Genomic DNA, 17,260 nt, shown 5'->3' on the forward strand with positions numbered 1-17,260 from the left:
TCAGAGGAATTAAGGTTGAGAAGCACTGCACTAGACTGACATCAGACATGATGGTACACTAAATAATACAAACACACGTCATGTCATTTTCTAACCTGCTTAATCCAGACTGGTGCCATCTATCTCAGCCAGCATAAGGTGCCAGTCCATCACATTGCAAACACACACACACCACACACACACTAGGGTCAATTTAGCACCACCAGTCGACCTAACCTGCATGTTTTCGTGTGGTGGGAAGAAACTCCGAGCACCCAAAAGAAACCCACCCAGACATGGGGAGAACATACAAACTCCATGCAGGGAGGACCAGAAACAGGAACCTTGGTCTCCTTACTGTGAGACAACAGCACTACCACTGCACCCCCCAATATGAATATATGTGAAAGTTAATTGCAGCTAACAAAACTGAAATGCTGAGCCATATTTTGTTTCTCGTTTGCTGCTGTCATGAACAAGTGCTGTTGTGTGACATCTTCTGTTTCAATCAGTTATGATAACCACACACAGCTCTCTTTCCTTGTGATGGATTATCAGTTATGTGATATCTACTAGCAGCTACATTGGCTTTCAGGTAATCTGTTTCTGAAGTGATGTTGGGAGCACCAGGCTGGATATACCAGTGACTCCAACAGCAGAATACTGACAGAGACTCTTCTTGCCCTCAACGCTCCACAGATGCTGTTAGAAATGGCTTCCAACACCATCTGGTGATAGAGAGGAGGAAATAAAAAAGTGGTGCACTGGAGATAACAAAGAAAAAACTGTTTTATAGTGTTATTGTATCATTATTGTCTGGATCCAACTCACATTTTTAACATTTTGTCCATATTCTAACCCACAAGAAATTACAAGCCCTAAAATTCACCCAATAACCCACATTTTATGTTGGTACCCAAACCAAAGCAGAACTCTAAATCTGGGCCTATTAAACATTTAAATCCAAAGACCCAAATTAGAAAATTGGTTCTGTACTGGGATCCAAGAAGTGTATTATCATAATAATGACAGTAAGGTCATAAAGAGTCACGTAATAATGGCCATATAATAAAAAAGTTAATGTGTTTTTTCCCTTTAAGTGTATTTCACACATGAGCATTACTAGAAAGAGAAAGGTGGGGGAACAAATGTATTGTTAAAACAATACTACAGCTGCCCTGTGACTCTGTTCAGGATTAAGAGTATTTGGAAAATGGACAGATGAAGCCAATCTCAGCAGGAATGACAGCTGGAAAAGGTGCCAGTCCATCACTGGGCAAACACACAAACACACACAGAGAGGACAATTTAGCATCACCAGTCCAACTAAGCTGCCTGACTTTGAACTATGGGAGGAAACTGGGGCAGCAGAGGAAACCTTCACAGACACGGGGATAACATGCAAACGCCACACAAGCAGACCCGGAGGTGTGAACCTAACTCTGTTGTTATCATTCAAAACACGAATAGATTCCTGAGGTACATCCCTGCCAGTGGAAATGCTTAGAGTAAATTTTAGTAAAGTTGAGGGAAAGAAATTCTTAGGGTGCTGCATGAGGGTATGATGAGCTTTAAAAGATTTTATAGAAGGTCACTCATGGAACTGGTTAAGGTAAAAAGTAGATCAGAAATTAGTCTCTTATTTACCTTTCTTTAAATAACTTTTTATTTTAACATTATTTTTCAAATGAGCTCCACCATAAACAATACTGTATATCTTTTTAAATGAGTTTGTGAGTAGTTGGATATTCCCTGGTTTCCATTTAACAATTTAACTTACCCAGAAAAAAAAAGCTAAATTATTCCTAAAAATGTATGCAGTTTGTATTTTATACACAGGGTAACTTGTGCTGAAGAACAGTCCAGTTTGAAATGTTTAACTCCACTGAATGATTTTGTGTCTCACTGCTTGTGTCACCCGTTTGATATTTTCTGCTGTTTTTCTGTTTTCAGTGGTCTAACAAACACATCCTTAACACGACCAGCCGATAGCCATTTATCAAACGACTTCAAAGTACAGTAGTGTTATGAGAAGGGCACCAAGGGCACATTAAACTGAATACAACTTTCCTTGCACCTCAATTACAGATTTGGATTCAATGTATGTCATAGAAGTGAGAAGATGATGAGGCATGGCCACTGAAATGGCATTTAATTTACACCTATGCCACAGCAGTACTGTATATGTGTGTGTGTGTGTGTATGTATGTGTATGTATATATATATATATACATATATGTATATATATATATATATATATACAGTATATAAATATATATATATATATACTGTATATACACAGTGGGTAAGGAAAGTATTCAGACCCCCTTCAATTTTTCACTCTTTGTTATATTGCAGCCATTTGCTAAAATCATTTAAATTAATTTTTTCCTCATTAATGTACACACAGCACCCCATATTGACAGACAAAAAAAGAATTTTTGAAATTGTTGCAGATTTATTAAAAAAGAAAAACTGAAATATCACATGGTCCTAAGTATTCAGACCCTTTGCTGTGACACTCATATATTTAACTCAGGTGCTTTCCATTTCTTCTGATCATCCTTGAGATCACCTTCATTTGAGTCCAGCTGTGTTTGATTATACTGATTGGACTTGATTAGGAAAGCCACACACGTGTCTATATAAGACCTTACAGCTCACAATGCATGTCAGAGCAAATGAGAATCATGAGGTCAAAGGAACTGCCTGAAGAGCTCAGAGACAGAATTGTGGCAAGGCACAGATCTGGCCAAGGTTACAAAAAAATTTCTGCTGCACTTAAGGTTCCCAAGAGCACAGTGGCCTCCATAATCCTTAAATGGAAGACGTTTGGGACAACCAGAACCCTTCCTAGAGCTGGCCGTCCAGCCAAGCTGAGCTACCGGGGGAGAAGAGCCTTGGTGAGAGAGGTAAAGAAGAACCCAAAGATCACCAGAGATGCAGTCAGGAGATGGGAGAAAGTTGTAGAAAGTCAACCATCACTACAGCCCTCCACCAGTCAGGGCTTTATGGCAGAGTGGCCTGTCGGAAGCCTCTCCTCAGTGCAAGACACATGACAGCCCGCATGGAGTTTGCTAAAAGACACCTGAAGGACTCTGAGATGGTCTGAAATAAGATTCTCTGGTCTGATGAGTCCAAGATAGAACTTTTTGGCCTTAATTCTAAGCGGTATGTGTGGAGACAACCAGGCACTGCTCATCACTTGTCCAATACAGTCCCCACAGTAAAGCATGGCGGTGGCAGCATCATGCTGTGGGGGTGTTTTTCAGCTGCAGGGACAGGACGACTGGTTACAATCGAGGGAAAGATGAATGTGGCCAAGTACAAGGATATCCTGGACAAAAACCTTCTCCAGAGTGCTAAGGACCTCAGACTGGGCCGAAGGTTTACCTTCCAACAAGACAATGACCCTAAGCACACAGCTAAAATAACGAAGGAGTGGCTTCACAACAACTCTGTGACTGTTCTTTTCTGCACTGGTTTGCCCAGTCTAACTGGCGCCATTGTCTCGTTGCAGTGGAGCTTTGGCTGATTCTGTTGGAAGACTCCGAGCTAGGCAGAGAGTTCTTAGTGGGTCAGTTTTCTTCTTTTGGCTCACTTTCTTCTGATCTAAGGGCTGAAGAAGGACACTTGTAAGCGGTGGTGTCACACCTAATTTCTTTCCTTACATACTCATGAAATGAGTCTTTGTAAGAGGCACTCTGTATTCCTGTCCGACAGGGTGCAAATGACATTAATGACTTCATGTGCATCCTGTCAAGATACCAGGTTCTCTATTTGTTCTCAAAAACACTGGATATTTGGAATAGTTATATTTTGTGAGTAATGGTTCAAAAACAATGGCAAACAGGGAGGAAGAAATGCAAGCCTGTGGTTGAGATTTACCTCCTGAAAACGCACACACACAATATACTCATTACATCCATGACATATAGATGCAACCTAAACCTTCACTAGTCAAAATAAAATTAATGAGCAAATTGAAATCAGATTTAATAATGAAAAGAACAAGACAGACATTATTAAACCAAACACCAGAAGTAAACATAATTAACAATAATAAGAAAACAATCGAGAAGAAACAGAGCATAAGAAACAAATATCCCTGATAAAAATAGAAAACTAATTAGAAACAAAGCCAACAAGTAAGAATGGAAATCAGAAATATATCAGACTCTAAACATAACCAGTAAAGATTATTAGAGCAACAACAACAAAATATGAAGTATGTTTGGAATGGACCTGGCATAATTTCTGGAGTAAGGCAGTCCACAGCTCAAGCACTAGAAGGGAATGTGGACAAAGCTAATGCCCTTAAACCATTTGTAATCGATTTTCACTCCTTCCACTGTCTCCACCACCTTCTTCTGAAAATCCGTTCCGCACACCATCCTTACTGCATCATCAGCTCCTACCATGAAAACTGGAATGGCCAATGACAAGTCCTCCTCTGCCCATCAGTGTGTACTGTCTGTAACTGAAGACCAAGTAAGGAGACAATTGAGGAAGCTACACACAAGATAAGCTGTGGGACCAGATAAGGTCCATCCTCGAGTTCTGTGTTTCTGATATGGACGTAAAACAACCCTGGAGCACCTCAAGGAACATTTCTGTTTCCTTTTCTCTTCATTCTGTACACCTTGGACTGTAAATATAACACCAGGTCATGTCGCATGCAGAAATTCTCTGAAGATTCTGGTAAGTTGAAAAAGGGAGATGAGACAGAGTATAGGAGTCCGATGGATAACCTTATTTCCTGGAGAAGTTGTGTGCAACTTAAAATCAGAAAAATCAAGGAACCAGTTATTAGCTTTCACCGTAACAAAGAACCTTTATGTCAGGTCATAATTTTATGCCCTTTGACCAATCTGGACTAAATATTGTGTAGTTGCTCTTTAGGACCACATAGATAAGATAGACTACTTTTGACCATGGTGGTCCCAGTTGGCTTTTTTCCTGTTTGCACACCAGTACCACCTGCTGGCACAGAGCACGTGAAACATCCAAACAGACTGAAGCCAAACTAGTAGACTAAATGTCCAGAGCTTAACATTACTTACCTGGGCAACACCATTGTGCTGCTTTTACCTGCTATAATATGAAAAGCAGTATTGTGCACATTTTACAGGGTGATGTTGGGTGAGGCTTGATCGAGAGTGGCAGTGTAGCACAGCACCAAGGAGTTGTTGTTTAATTCCTGGTTTGTCTGCTTTTCTTCATAATTGAAGCACTACAGACAGTCCATCTTGAACTATGAGAAGGAGTCAGACACGACAGCATTCAGGGTTACGGCTCAGCAAGGAGTTATTGCAATTCTGAATTACAAACCGTACTAAAAAGAACAAATTCTTGAAATGCTGAATGCTTCTTCTATCTACTTTAATATAAAAAGGAGTATCTTGTGCAGGGGAGTTTTGGGTGAGGCTTGATCGTGAGCACAAAGAGAAGTCAAAAGGTTGTGGCTTAACTCCTGCTTTGTCTGCTTTCTTCATAATTTAAGCACTACAGACTGCCCATCTTGGACTAAGAGGACAAGTCAGACATGACAGTGTTCATAGTTAACACCCAAAAGTTACTGCAATTCTAGAATCCAATCAGACCAAAAAAGAACAAACTCTCAACTCACAAGAGCAGAGCCATTCATAGAGAGGCAGTGTGGATGACAGATGGGACAGCTAGCACTAAAAACAGGGCCACCATTAAAAATAAAAAAACAAACACATAAACTTTTGCTTTCTTTCCTTAACCCATTTTACAAATATACCCGGGAAACAAACAGTAGAAGCCCTGCTTAACATTTTTCTAGGGACTGACTGAAAAAATGTAGGAAACTGCCACTGACTTGTCTGCATCACATTAGCACAGGTCTGAGTTCACTCTCTTTATGTTAAGAAAACTGAATACACGTAATGAGTATTAGAGGACAATGTTCCAAAGAAATATTTAACTGAAAGATGCAACAAATTGTTTAAACTACCTGAAAATGGATACAAAATAATGAAAAAAGAAGAAGAAAACAGGAACAAAAAATAAAGGAGAAAATCTCCTGAGATTAGAAGAAGCTGGGTTTCTGAGATTTAACAAAAGAAGTTGGTAGCTTGATAATGTTAAAATCAGTTGAAGAATTGAAATAGAAAGGAAGGGAAACCAGATTAAAACAAAACTAGAAAAGAGCAACATTAGGACAGGACAAATGGCAGAAAAATTAGGAGATGAAACAGAATATAATGGGATCCGAAAGAAAGAAAGAAAGAAAGAAAGAAAGAAAGAAAGAAAGAAAGAAAGAAAGAAAGAAAGAAAGAAAGAAAGAAAGAAAGAAAGAAAGAAAACTTTTTTGTAAGGTATGTAAAGAGAGAAAAAAAGAGTTGAAAAATGAAAGAGGAGGAGATTTATTTTTCTGTCTGAGCCACTTTGGTGGTAAGAATGTTCCTTGCAGGAATATAGCACTTTTTAATATACTATAAGGAAATCAAGAGAAGCTGCAGAAAGGAGTAACCAATAGTTTCAAATTAAAATAGGAATGTAGAAATATTAAAAATTAAAACTGAAAATTATACAGCCAGAATAAACAGAAATGAAAATAAAACTCAGGAGTCACATTTCCTAGCAATGGGTGCAGCATAATGGATTAGGAAACCCCAAAGCTACCAGTCAAGACCTGCGTCTGCCTCACTATATGACCCTGAGCAAGTCACTTAAGCTGACTGGGACCCAAATATAAATCACAGGCATTATCTGAGCTGTTGGGGACCCTCCGAGATCCCAGTTTATCAGCAGCAATGCTTATAAAGAAAAATCACAGCGTAACTCGAGGTATTGTTCCACTCTCTGGAATTCAGTGTTCTGCAGGCCTATGCAGCTCCAGTAGTCACAAGACCGAGAGTGAACCCGTGCTATTTATGCAAATCTGGGGCTGGAAGGGGCAAGACATGGGGGTCCTGGAAGGGGTGTTAGCCTTCTCCATTCACGAGTGCTTGTGCTTTAACATGATCTGTCCCCACTACGCTGTCCTGTTTGGAGCAAGGCATGTGAATGACAATGGCAACATTTATAGTACTCTTGTGTATGTGTAAAGTGCCTTGGCATCATGCTTATCACAGAGAGGCGGGCATTGTGTATTATAAAGGTGGCTGTGTTTAGTTTCAAGACTACAGAATCAGAAAAAATTAATAATCATTGGCAATTTCAAATGGGCAGCACGGTGGTGCAGTGGTAGCACTGCTACCTCGCATTAAGGAGACCTGGGTTCGCTTCCTGGGTCCTCCCTGCATGGAGTCTGCATGTTCTCCAAGTGTCTGCGTGGGTTTCCTCCCACAGTCCAAAGACATGCAGGTTAGGTGCATTGGCGATCCTAAATTGTCCCGTGTGTGTGTGTGTGTGTGTGAGCTGGCGCCCTGCCCAGGGTTTGTTTCCTGCCTTGCGCCCTGTGTTGGCTGGGATTGGCTCCAGCAGGCCCCTGTGACCCTGTAGTCAGGATATAGCAGGTTGGATAATGGATGGATGTTTAATTTACTTGATCTCTTACTTGAAAATCATAAAATGGTAAATGATTGAATGAGATATAAATTTAAGAACAACAACTCTGGATGTCCAGGCCTAAGAGTCCACAAGATTGGACTGCAGAAAAATCTAATCATAACTTAGCTAAATTCAACTACAGGCCATAAGGATTAGCAGCAAAAGACAGTATGTCAGCTCAGGTTATTAAAGTTATTATTAGCCAGTTAAAATACCTTGAAAAGATAAAATTTTAGTAATACAAAATATACACACCAGTAAAGCCTAATATTTTAATATCCACTGATCTAGGATATAGCAGGTTGGATAATGGATGGATGGATGGATGGCAATTTCAACTGTCTAATACAAAGTAAACATAAACAAACTTTAAAGCATTTTAAATTAATACAAGACTGTAAGTTAACAGAAAAGTGCAGAAAAATACAAAAATGAAAAAATAAACTAAAAGAAAGAATTGACATGAAAAAGAGTGAGAAGAAAATCGGTTTTGTGTTAGCACATGCGGTTTACAATAAAACATTGGCTACAGTCTGCAGTCTATCGGTCATCAGATGGCAGTGATGCTCCTTGAAGGAGGTAGGGATAATAAAGAGGAAAAAAAAAGGAAATGATTTGAAAAATGGAATGGGGGCATTTGGAAAAAGATGAATTTCAGAGGGCAATCAAACAGCAGAATGGGGATATGAGGGAGTGATGGGGGTATAGTAAATGAAAAGCCAAAGTGCTTCATTCATAGAATAAGAAAGGGGAAATGACAGAGAAACGTGAATGAAAGGAACTACAGAAAATTCGGAACAGCCGCATATAATGAAGAGATGTGGTTTTAAAAAGATCTGGGAAATAAAAAGAATTAAAAGAGAAGTTATCACAGGACCTCCGCTTAGAGAAGGACATAAAGAAAAATGGCAACGGTGAAACAAAGAGATAAATAAACAGAAGAAAAAACTATTACAAGCTTGTGTAATTGGCCTAATGTAATTTCAATTGTGTTTTATTAACAGCTTTTGAAAGTGAGGCATAATGGCTCAGTGGTTAGTACAGCTCCCTCACAAATCCAGCGTCCTGGGTTCAAAACCAGCACCTGCTTGCCGACAGCAGTAGTCTTCTTCCAAGTTCTCTGTTACGCCTGTTAGGTTAACTACAGATTTTAAATTGAGTTGGCATGTGAGCAGCCCCTTCCATAGACTGCTGCCCCTTGTAGGGTTGGCGCCTGGCTGTGTTGAGCAGGAGCTTTGTAGTTAAAAACTGACTTCAGATGGGCTTGTGTTGGCTGGGTTGGCTTTCAGGAATGGAAGATTCCAACTCAAGTGATAGAAAAATTGCACCCATTGATGTGGTTTTTTAGTTATTGGTTATGAAAGGTCTATGGCTGACTGTAGTTCATATTTCTTAAACATATGATGGAGGGTTTAAATCTTTATTGAAGCTCACCTGTGCACACACAAGCAGCTGAGGTGAGGATGGTTGCATTGGTGTTTCAAAATCTGCTATTGGGGATCTGTCCTGCCATCAGCAGCAACAGTTAGACGAGTAACAGAGGGAAATATACAAGATGAAGAAACCTCTCTGTCGATGTAAGTTTTAAAGAGTGCATTAATTTGAATTGGAGGTCACATAGGATATAAGGATAATGTCACACAAGTGCGTTTCGGAGACAGTTTACAGGCTCAAATAGATGCAGTTACCCGCCGAACCAGGGGATGGCGCTGCCCTCTAACTCTTTTTCCTTTCTTCCAGCAGAACAACTAAAGAATCCACCCAGTAACATCACTTCCAGTTCCAATCATCAAGACCTGCCTCTTCATGACATCACTTCTGGTTCCAATTCTCAAGACCCCCCTCTTCATGACATTATTTCTTGAAAATTCTGCTAATATATATCGCAGACAGTTTCTTTTTAGTCTGTAAAGACGTCAATTCCTTTTCTTGTACTACAGTATATGGAGGATCCCCCCAAACCTTTGACGGTGTTTTTTGTCTTTATTTTACAATAGACAACAACATTCTCAATTGTTTAAATGCAATATTCAGGGTTCATCCAGGTTGGCCAGTTTTCCCCAAATCTTTGTCCTCCATTTTGGGAATCCTGGGCATCTTTTGGGGTGAGACAGATCTTTTCATATTATCTGGCTCTACCTCCTACCTTGTCTTCTTTGGCTTCTTTCTTGGCCTCATCCACTTCACCTCCTTCTTGTTCCATCTGTTAACGCATCTGTTAAACTGCAACTTTCCATGCAAATAAGGGACACCAGGAGTGCGTGAAAAAAGACTGGAGGAAAGCCGACTCTGAGTAGTCTAGCAGACACCAACGGAGGCAGCCAAGATGGGAGTCACAAGCGAGGACTGCAGTGGCTGGTGTCTCCACTGGCTGAGGAAGCCATGGTGTGAGCTGAGGAGACTTGAGAGAGGAAGTTGTGCTGGGCTCAGTTAGAATGATAAAAAAGAGCAAGGACCCGATGACTGGTTCTATTGTTGGCTTATTTATTGAATTTTTGCTCCTAAATTTTCACATGATTTTATGGATTATTTATTGAAGAACTTCTTTATTGCACCTCATTGAGATATAATTTTGAGAACCGGGCAATTGTGAAAAAAAAAGTTACAAGAAATTTCAAAATCATGAGGAAGGAAAATTTTCCAAGCTTTCATCAGTTACTATTAATAAAAAATACTTCAATAGCAGAGAACATCATACTGAATAAAGAAGTGAAAGGGTCAGAAAAGGTGAGGAAATTTGTTGAAGTGGTATTATGAAAGATACAAATCTGTAATGAATCAATTAACTTGTGACTACAGCTAGATTGAGAAAATTATAAATGAGAGTGAAATAAACATATAAAGAACAGATGGTGAAATGTAGTGAAGTATACAGAGGCCGTGGGGGCCAAAAGTAAAAGATTAATCTACAGTGGACTCGGAAGATTTCAGCCCCTTTCACTTGGTGCACACTTTATTGTGTTGCCCATTTGATTTTAAATGAATGCATTTTCTATTTTTTTGTTCCTGGGAACACTCAAAATGGTTTTATCCCTTTGCCCTGACTTACAGTGCATCCGGAAAGTATTCACAGCGCATCACTTTTTCCACATTTTGTTATGTTACAACCTTATTCCATAATGGATTAAATTCATTTTTTTACTCAGAATTCTACAGACAACACCCCATAATGACAACATGAAAAAAAATTTACTTGAGGTTTTTGCAAATTTATTAAAAATAAAAAAACTGAGAAATCACATGTACATAAGTATTCACAGCCTTTGCTCAATACTTTGTTGATGCACCTTTGGCAGCAATTACAGCCTCAAGTATTTTTAAATATGATGCCACAAGCTTGGCACACCTATCCTTGGCCAGTTTCGCCCATTCCTCTTTGCAACACCTCTCAAGCTCCATCAGGTTGGATGGGAAGTGTCGGTGCACAGCCATTTTAAGATCTCTCCAGAGATCTTCAATCGGATTCAAGTCTGGGCTCTGGCTGTGCCACTCAATGACATTCACCGAGTTGTCCTGAAGTCACTCCTTTGATATCTTGGCTGTGTGCTTAGGGTTGTTGTCCTGTTGAAAGATGAACTGTCGCCCCAGTCTGAGGTCAAGAGCGCTCTGGAGCAGGTTTTCATCCAGGATGTCTCTGTACATTGCTGCAGTCATCTTTCCCTTTATTCTGACTAGTCTCCCAGTTCCTGCCGCTGAAAAACATCCCCACAGCATGAAGCTGCCACCACCATGCTTCACTGTAGGGATGGTATTGGCCTGGTGATGAGTGGTTCCTGGTTTCCTCCAAACGTGGCGCCTGGCATTCACACCAAAGAGTTCAATCTTTGTCTCATCAGACCAGAGAATTGTGTTTCTCATGGTCTGAGAGTCCTTCAGGTGCCTCTTGGCAAACTCCAGGCAGGCTGCCATGTGCCTTTTACTAAGGAGTGGCTTCCGTCTGGCCACTCTACCATACAGGTCTGATTGGTGGATTGCTGCAGAGATGGTTGTCCTTTTGGAAGGTTCTCCTGTCTCCACAGAGGACCTTTGGAGCTCTGACAGAGTGACCATCGGGTTCTTGGTCACCTCCCTGACTAAGGCCCTTCTCTTCAGTTTAGATGACCGGCCAGCTCTAGAAAGAGTCCTGGTGGTTTCGAACTTCTTCCACTTACGGATGATGGAGGCCACTGTGCTCATTGGGACCTTCAAAGCAGCAGAAATTTTTCTGTAACCTTCCCCAGATTTGTACCTTGAGGCAATCCTGTCTCGGAGGTCTACAGACAATTCCTTTTACTTCATACTTAGTTTGTGCTCTGACATGAACTGTCAACTATGGGACCTTATATAGACAGGTGTGTGCCTTTCCAAATCATGTCCAATCAACTGAATTTACCACAGGTGGACTCCAATTAAGCTGCAGAAACATCTCAAGGATGATCAGGGGAAACATGATGCACCTGAGCTCAACTTTGAGCTTCATGGCAAAGGCTGTGAATACTTATGTACATGTGCTTTGTCAGTTTTTTTATTTTTAATAAATTTGCAAAAATCTCAAGTAAACTTTTTTCACGTTGTCATTATGGGGTGTTGTATGTAGAATTCTGAGGAAAAAAATGAATTTAATCCATTTTGGAATAAGGCTGTAACATAACAAAATGTGGAAAAAGTGATGCGCTGTGAATACTTTCTGGATGCACTGTATGTCTCACCATATTTTGATCGTGGAGGTCTTCTTAGAGATCCTTGGACTCCATGGCTTGGTTTTTGTCCTGACATGCAGTGTGAATTGTGGGACCCTCTATACACAGGTGTGTGCCTTTCTCAACGACGTCCAATCAACTCAGTTTGCCACAGGTAGGCTCCAATCAAGCTCAAGACACACCTGACCATAGTGTGGAGTGCCACAACAAAAGGTCTGAATATTTATATGAATAAGATTTCAGTTTTTTATTTTTAATAAATTTACCATTTCTGAAAACATGCTTCCACTTTGTCATTATGGCATATTGAGTGCAGACTGATCTCAAAATTGCCAAATGTATCCATGTAAAGCTAAATCTACAACCCATTAAAGTGTGCAGAAAGTGAAGGGATGTGAGTACTTTCTGAATCCACTGTACTGGTCGTCCATTATCAACACATAACCTGCTTAAGACGGCAGAGGATTATGAGAGCAGAAGCCAATCCTCACAACAATGAAGGAAATGTACAATAAAGAAATTTTCAATAAACTTAAAAGACATACAAAAGCTAAGTATGCATAAACACATTTGATACTTCATAAAATAAAATTGCTGAAGACTTCTACATGGTAAAATAATGGGACGTGCAGCAGATGAGTGTGTAATACATATGTTGCGTAATATGGTGGACAAGTCCATCAATCCATTCATTTACCGGACCTACTTAATCCAATTGCAGGGTCTCAGGGAGCTGCTTTGGGCTCAAAGGAGGCAGCAGTCCTGGACGGGGTGTCAGTCTGCTGCACGGTGAAGAATACAAATTGTAGACCGAACCTTAACCTATTAGTAAGAATTTTGTTAACATTGAGACGTGTGAGTCCCTGTCTTGCACCCCAAAACACGAAGATGAGTCTCAGTACTTTAGCAAAACCAGCTTTATTCACCTTGAAACAGGAACAGCACGGTTTTTTATTGTAGCGGGGTCTACCACTCTCCTATACACCGACACAGCAATCAGGCAGGGTCGTGGCCAAGTAATCCTGTTCCCTGCAGTTATAATGTCCCTTGCATCACCCATCAACAACAGGCGCTTACAGCGCAACTGCGATCGACTCAGATCTGCTTTTACTGTGAGCCGCTTCAGTATTGGGAACCCGTGGTTGCCCTGGCAACTGATAAATTGTCTTCCACAGAAGGACACTCTTCAGTGTGTTGTCCCGTTGTGAGGAGTCCCAAATGAGTTTAGAAACCTTACAACATGTAATAAGAAATTACTTGAGGAGTGTAAACAAGTTGGTCAATATATTGACTGAAATAAGGACTCAAATAACAGCACCTGGAGCTAAAAGAACACCATAAGAAAAGAAGAATTATATAGAATTAAAACTATGCATAAATAGACAATAAACATAAAGAAAAATTGTAAAAAATCAATGAAATTCGATGTTTTGTGAAAAGTTAATGTGTATGGAGAGGAGACATTAGTGAACCAAATGAAATGTGCTATACACCAGCCAAAAAGAAAACATGAGCTGAAAAGAAGTGAAAAGAAATCAGTCTTAAACACGTCTGTTCTAAAGTAGAAAAGCTCAGACAAGAAAATAAATATTTCTTTACTCTGTTTGATGGATGCCATCTTTCCTTAAAAGTGTCATGATCTGCTTTTGTTGTGGGTTATTTGGCTCATTTGGATATAAATAGTTATATTTGCTCGACCTTCCTAACAATTTATGTATGTGTTGTGTTTTCTTTTTTTGTGATATCTTTGATGCCATCTTAGGTCCCCCCACTGTTCACCACCATGTTTGAGTATCCGTTGTTAGATCCGCATCCCACATTTCTAGGGGCCACCCAGGGGTGTGACCTGTTTGTAATCGGCACAGCAGCATAAGAGGTCAGCCTTATCTTTCTTATCCAATCTGTGGATAACGAAATCCTACAAGAAAATCTTTGCTGAATTTTGTCACATGAGGTTTGCTTGTTCTGTTGACTTTGAATTTTGCCTCAGGTTTTGGCTCTTTTTTGTGATGTTTTCTTTACACTCATCTACCAGTATTACTTTAAAAGTACACAATAAGACAGACATGGCATATGAAGGTCAATGTCACTTTAGTGTTGAATGTGTACATTGTGGTCAGGCAGTGGAAGAACAAACTGAAATTGGAAAGATTTTTGGGATGCTAACTGGGCAATTCCTTGTATTCATTGCCAGATGAAATAAACAGAACAAAAAAATGGAAATGAAAAAGCACGGTTTTGCACTGCTCCCTGGCCAGGGGTTTCTCGTTTTCACGTTAGTGGTCTGCTCTGCGGCTTTCTTTGGCTTTCAAAAGATGACTCTTCTTTAGGCTCCCCATCCTGTATGGAGAACGGGGTTAGGGTTAGGAAGGAGTGGGACGAGGTGTCCTTATTTTCTGATATAAAGAGAACATGCCGGAGAGCTGAGCATAAATGGAGAAAAACTAAACTGATTATCCATTATGAGATATTGAAGGTTAAAATAACAGAATACAATAACACAGTCCGCCTTGAGAGGCGCTGCTATTTCTCTCGAACTATAAATAACAATGCTAGTAATCCCATAGTCTTATTCTCTACGATTGATCGTCTGCTAAACCCAGGTAACTCAATGGAATGCCTCCAGAATACTTCCTGTGAAACTTGGGAGGCTATTGCTGTATTTTTTAATTCAAAAATTAATGATATTAAAAATAATATAGTACATCTCCCCAACATTGATCCTCTTAAACCCCGGTACTCCATTATAAACAAATTAAATTCATTCACCAGGATAGATTTACCTGATTTATATAAAATAATTTCTCAACTGAGACCCTCCACCTGCGTCCTTGACCCAATACCAACAAGTTTTTCAAAGAAGTATCAGGCGTGCTAACTGATAGTAATCTTGACATAGTAAACTTGTCATTAGATTCGGGGATCTTCCCAGACTGTCTTAAGACTGCTGTAGTTGAACCCTTGCTCAAGAAAAATAATCTTGACTCCTCTGCTTTTGAAAATTTTTTCTAACCTGCCTTTCCTTTCTCCATTTCTAACCTGCCTTTCTTAAGTAAAATTCTAGAGAAGGCAGTCATTATGCAGTTAAATGACTACCTCAATAAACATGCTATTCTTAAGTTTCAGTCAGGTTTCAGAACAAATCACAGCACAGAAACTGCACTTGTTAAAGTAGTAAATCACTTGCAGGTAAATGCAGACAGAGGCCATTTATCTGTTCTCATCCTCTTAGATCTGAGTGCCGCATTTGATACCATTGATCACAATATTCTTAGAAATCGCCTTAGTCAATGGGTGAGCCTCTCTGGCAGTGTCTTAAATTGGTTTGAGTCCTACCTGGCAGGTAGAAAATTTTTTGTTAGTTGTGGTGATTATACTTCAAAGACACATGATATTCTATATGGTGTTCCACAAGGCTCTATCCTGGGTCCGCTGCTCTTTTTGATTTACATGCTTCCGTGAGGTCAGATTATCTCAAGACATAATGTGAGCTATGCTGATAATGTGAGCTATGCTGGTGACACGCAGCTGTATTTATCAATAGCACCTGATGACCCCGACTCTCTTGATTAACTGACACATTGTCTTACTTGTGTTTCTGAATGGATGAGAAGCCATTTTCTCAAATTAAATAAGGAGAAAACAGAGATTTTAATGATTGGCAAAAATGGATATAATGAGGGTATTAGAAACAAACTTGATGCATTAGGATTAAAAGTGAAGATGGAGGTAAAGAAATCTGAGCACATCACCCCAGTTTTGATGTCACTACACTGGTTACCTGTGTCATTTAGAATTTACTTTAAAATACTGCTTATGGTTTACAAAGCCTTAAATAATCTCACTCCATCTTATATATCAGAATGTCTGACACCTTACACTCCAAATCGTAACCTTAGATCTTCAAATGAGTGTCTGCTTAGAATTCCAAGAACTAAACGTGAGGCGGCCTTCTGCTGTTATGCACCTAAAATATGGAATATCTTACCAATAGAAATTCAGCAAGCTAATACAGCGGAGCACTTTAAAAAACTGCTAAAAACACATCACTTTAACTTGGCTCTCTCATAGCTTCATTTTAGTTTAATCCTGATGCTCTGTATATTCAATTAAGTATCAGTATCATTCATGGTGGCTCCCAAATCCATGGAAACTCCTACTTTCTCTGCTGTTCTTTTTCCTGTTTTCTGTGGTTGCAACCTGCGCCACCACCACCCAATCAAAGCATCGTGCTGTCCCTACAATGATGGATGAAAGGCCAGACGTCCACATAACCGTCATCATCAAGTTCTTCCTTGTCAATGCTGAATACAAAGGACTGATTGAGGTCATTTATTTTAAGTAGAATGCCTAGTGGGGTCTGGGTGGTCTTGTGGCCTCGGAACCCCTGCAGATTTTATTTTTTTTCTTCAGCTGTCTGGAGTTTTTTTTTGTTTGTTTTTTCTGTCCTCCCTGGCCATCAGACCTTACATTTATTCTATGTTAATTAGTATTGCCTAATTTAATTTTCTTATATATTTTGTCTTTTTTTCTCTTTCTTCGTCCTGTAAAGCATTTTGAGCTACATCATTTGTATCAAAATGTGCTGTATAAATAAATATTTTTGTTGTTATTGTGTGATTTCTCTGAGCTGTGAGGAAGAAGAAAAATAGGACAGTTAGTAGTAGCCCCCCCATCTCGTCTCAACAGGTTATTACATACCTTTACCAATCCCATGGAGGAGTCCTCTGATGCCCATGCATGACAGCCTACTTTAAAAAATGGTGAACACCTGACTCTCTGTGTGCCATCTTATTTCCCTTAACTGGGTTACAATACAGTCTTGTGAAATAGTAAGTACACCCCATGAAATGCTTTTTTGCTCGCCCACCCCCTCCCATCCCCCCCGGGTGCGCTACGCTCCAGCCACTTTGTCTCTCTGCCATTCATGTTGTCAGGGCAGGGGGGGCTGAAAGCATGCTGAGGAGATGCGGTCTGATCAGCTGCTGTCCTTCTGCTGCTGCTTCCTTGCTGCATATTCTGCTTGTCACTCTGCGCATTGATCATTTAAAAGTTTGTACAGCTGCTGTCCTTTTGTCTCA

The sequence above is a fragment of the Polypterus senegalus genome, chromosome 2 (genome assembly GCF_016835505.1).
Source record: "Polypterus senegalus isolate Bchr_013 chromosome 2, ASM1683550v1, whole genome shotgun sequence".
Classification (NCBI taxonomy): domain Eukaryota; kingdom Metazoa; phylum Chordata; class Cladistia; order Polypteriformes; family Polypteridae; genus Polypterus; species Polypterus senegalus.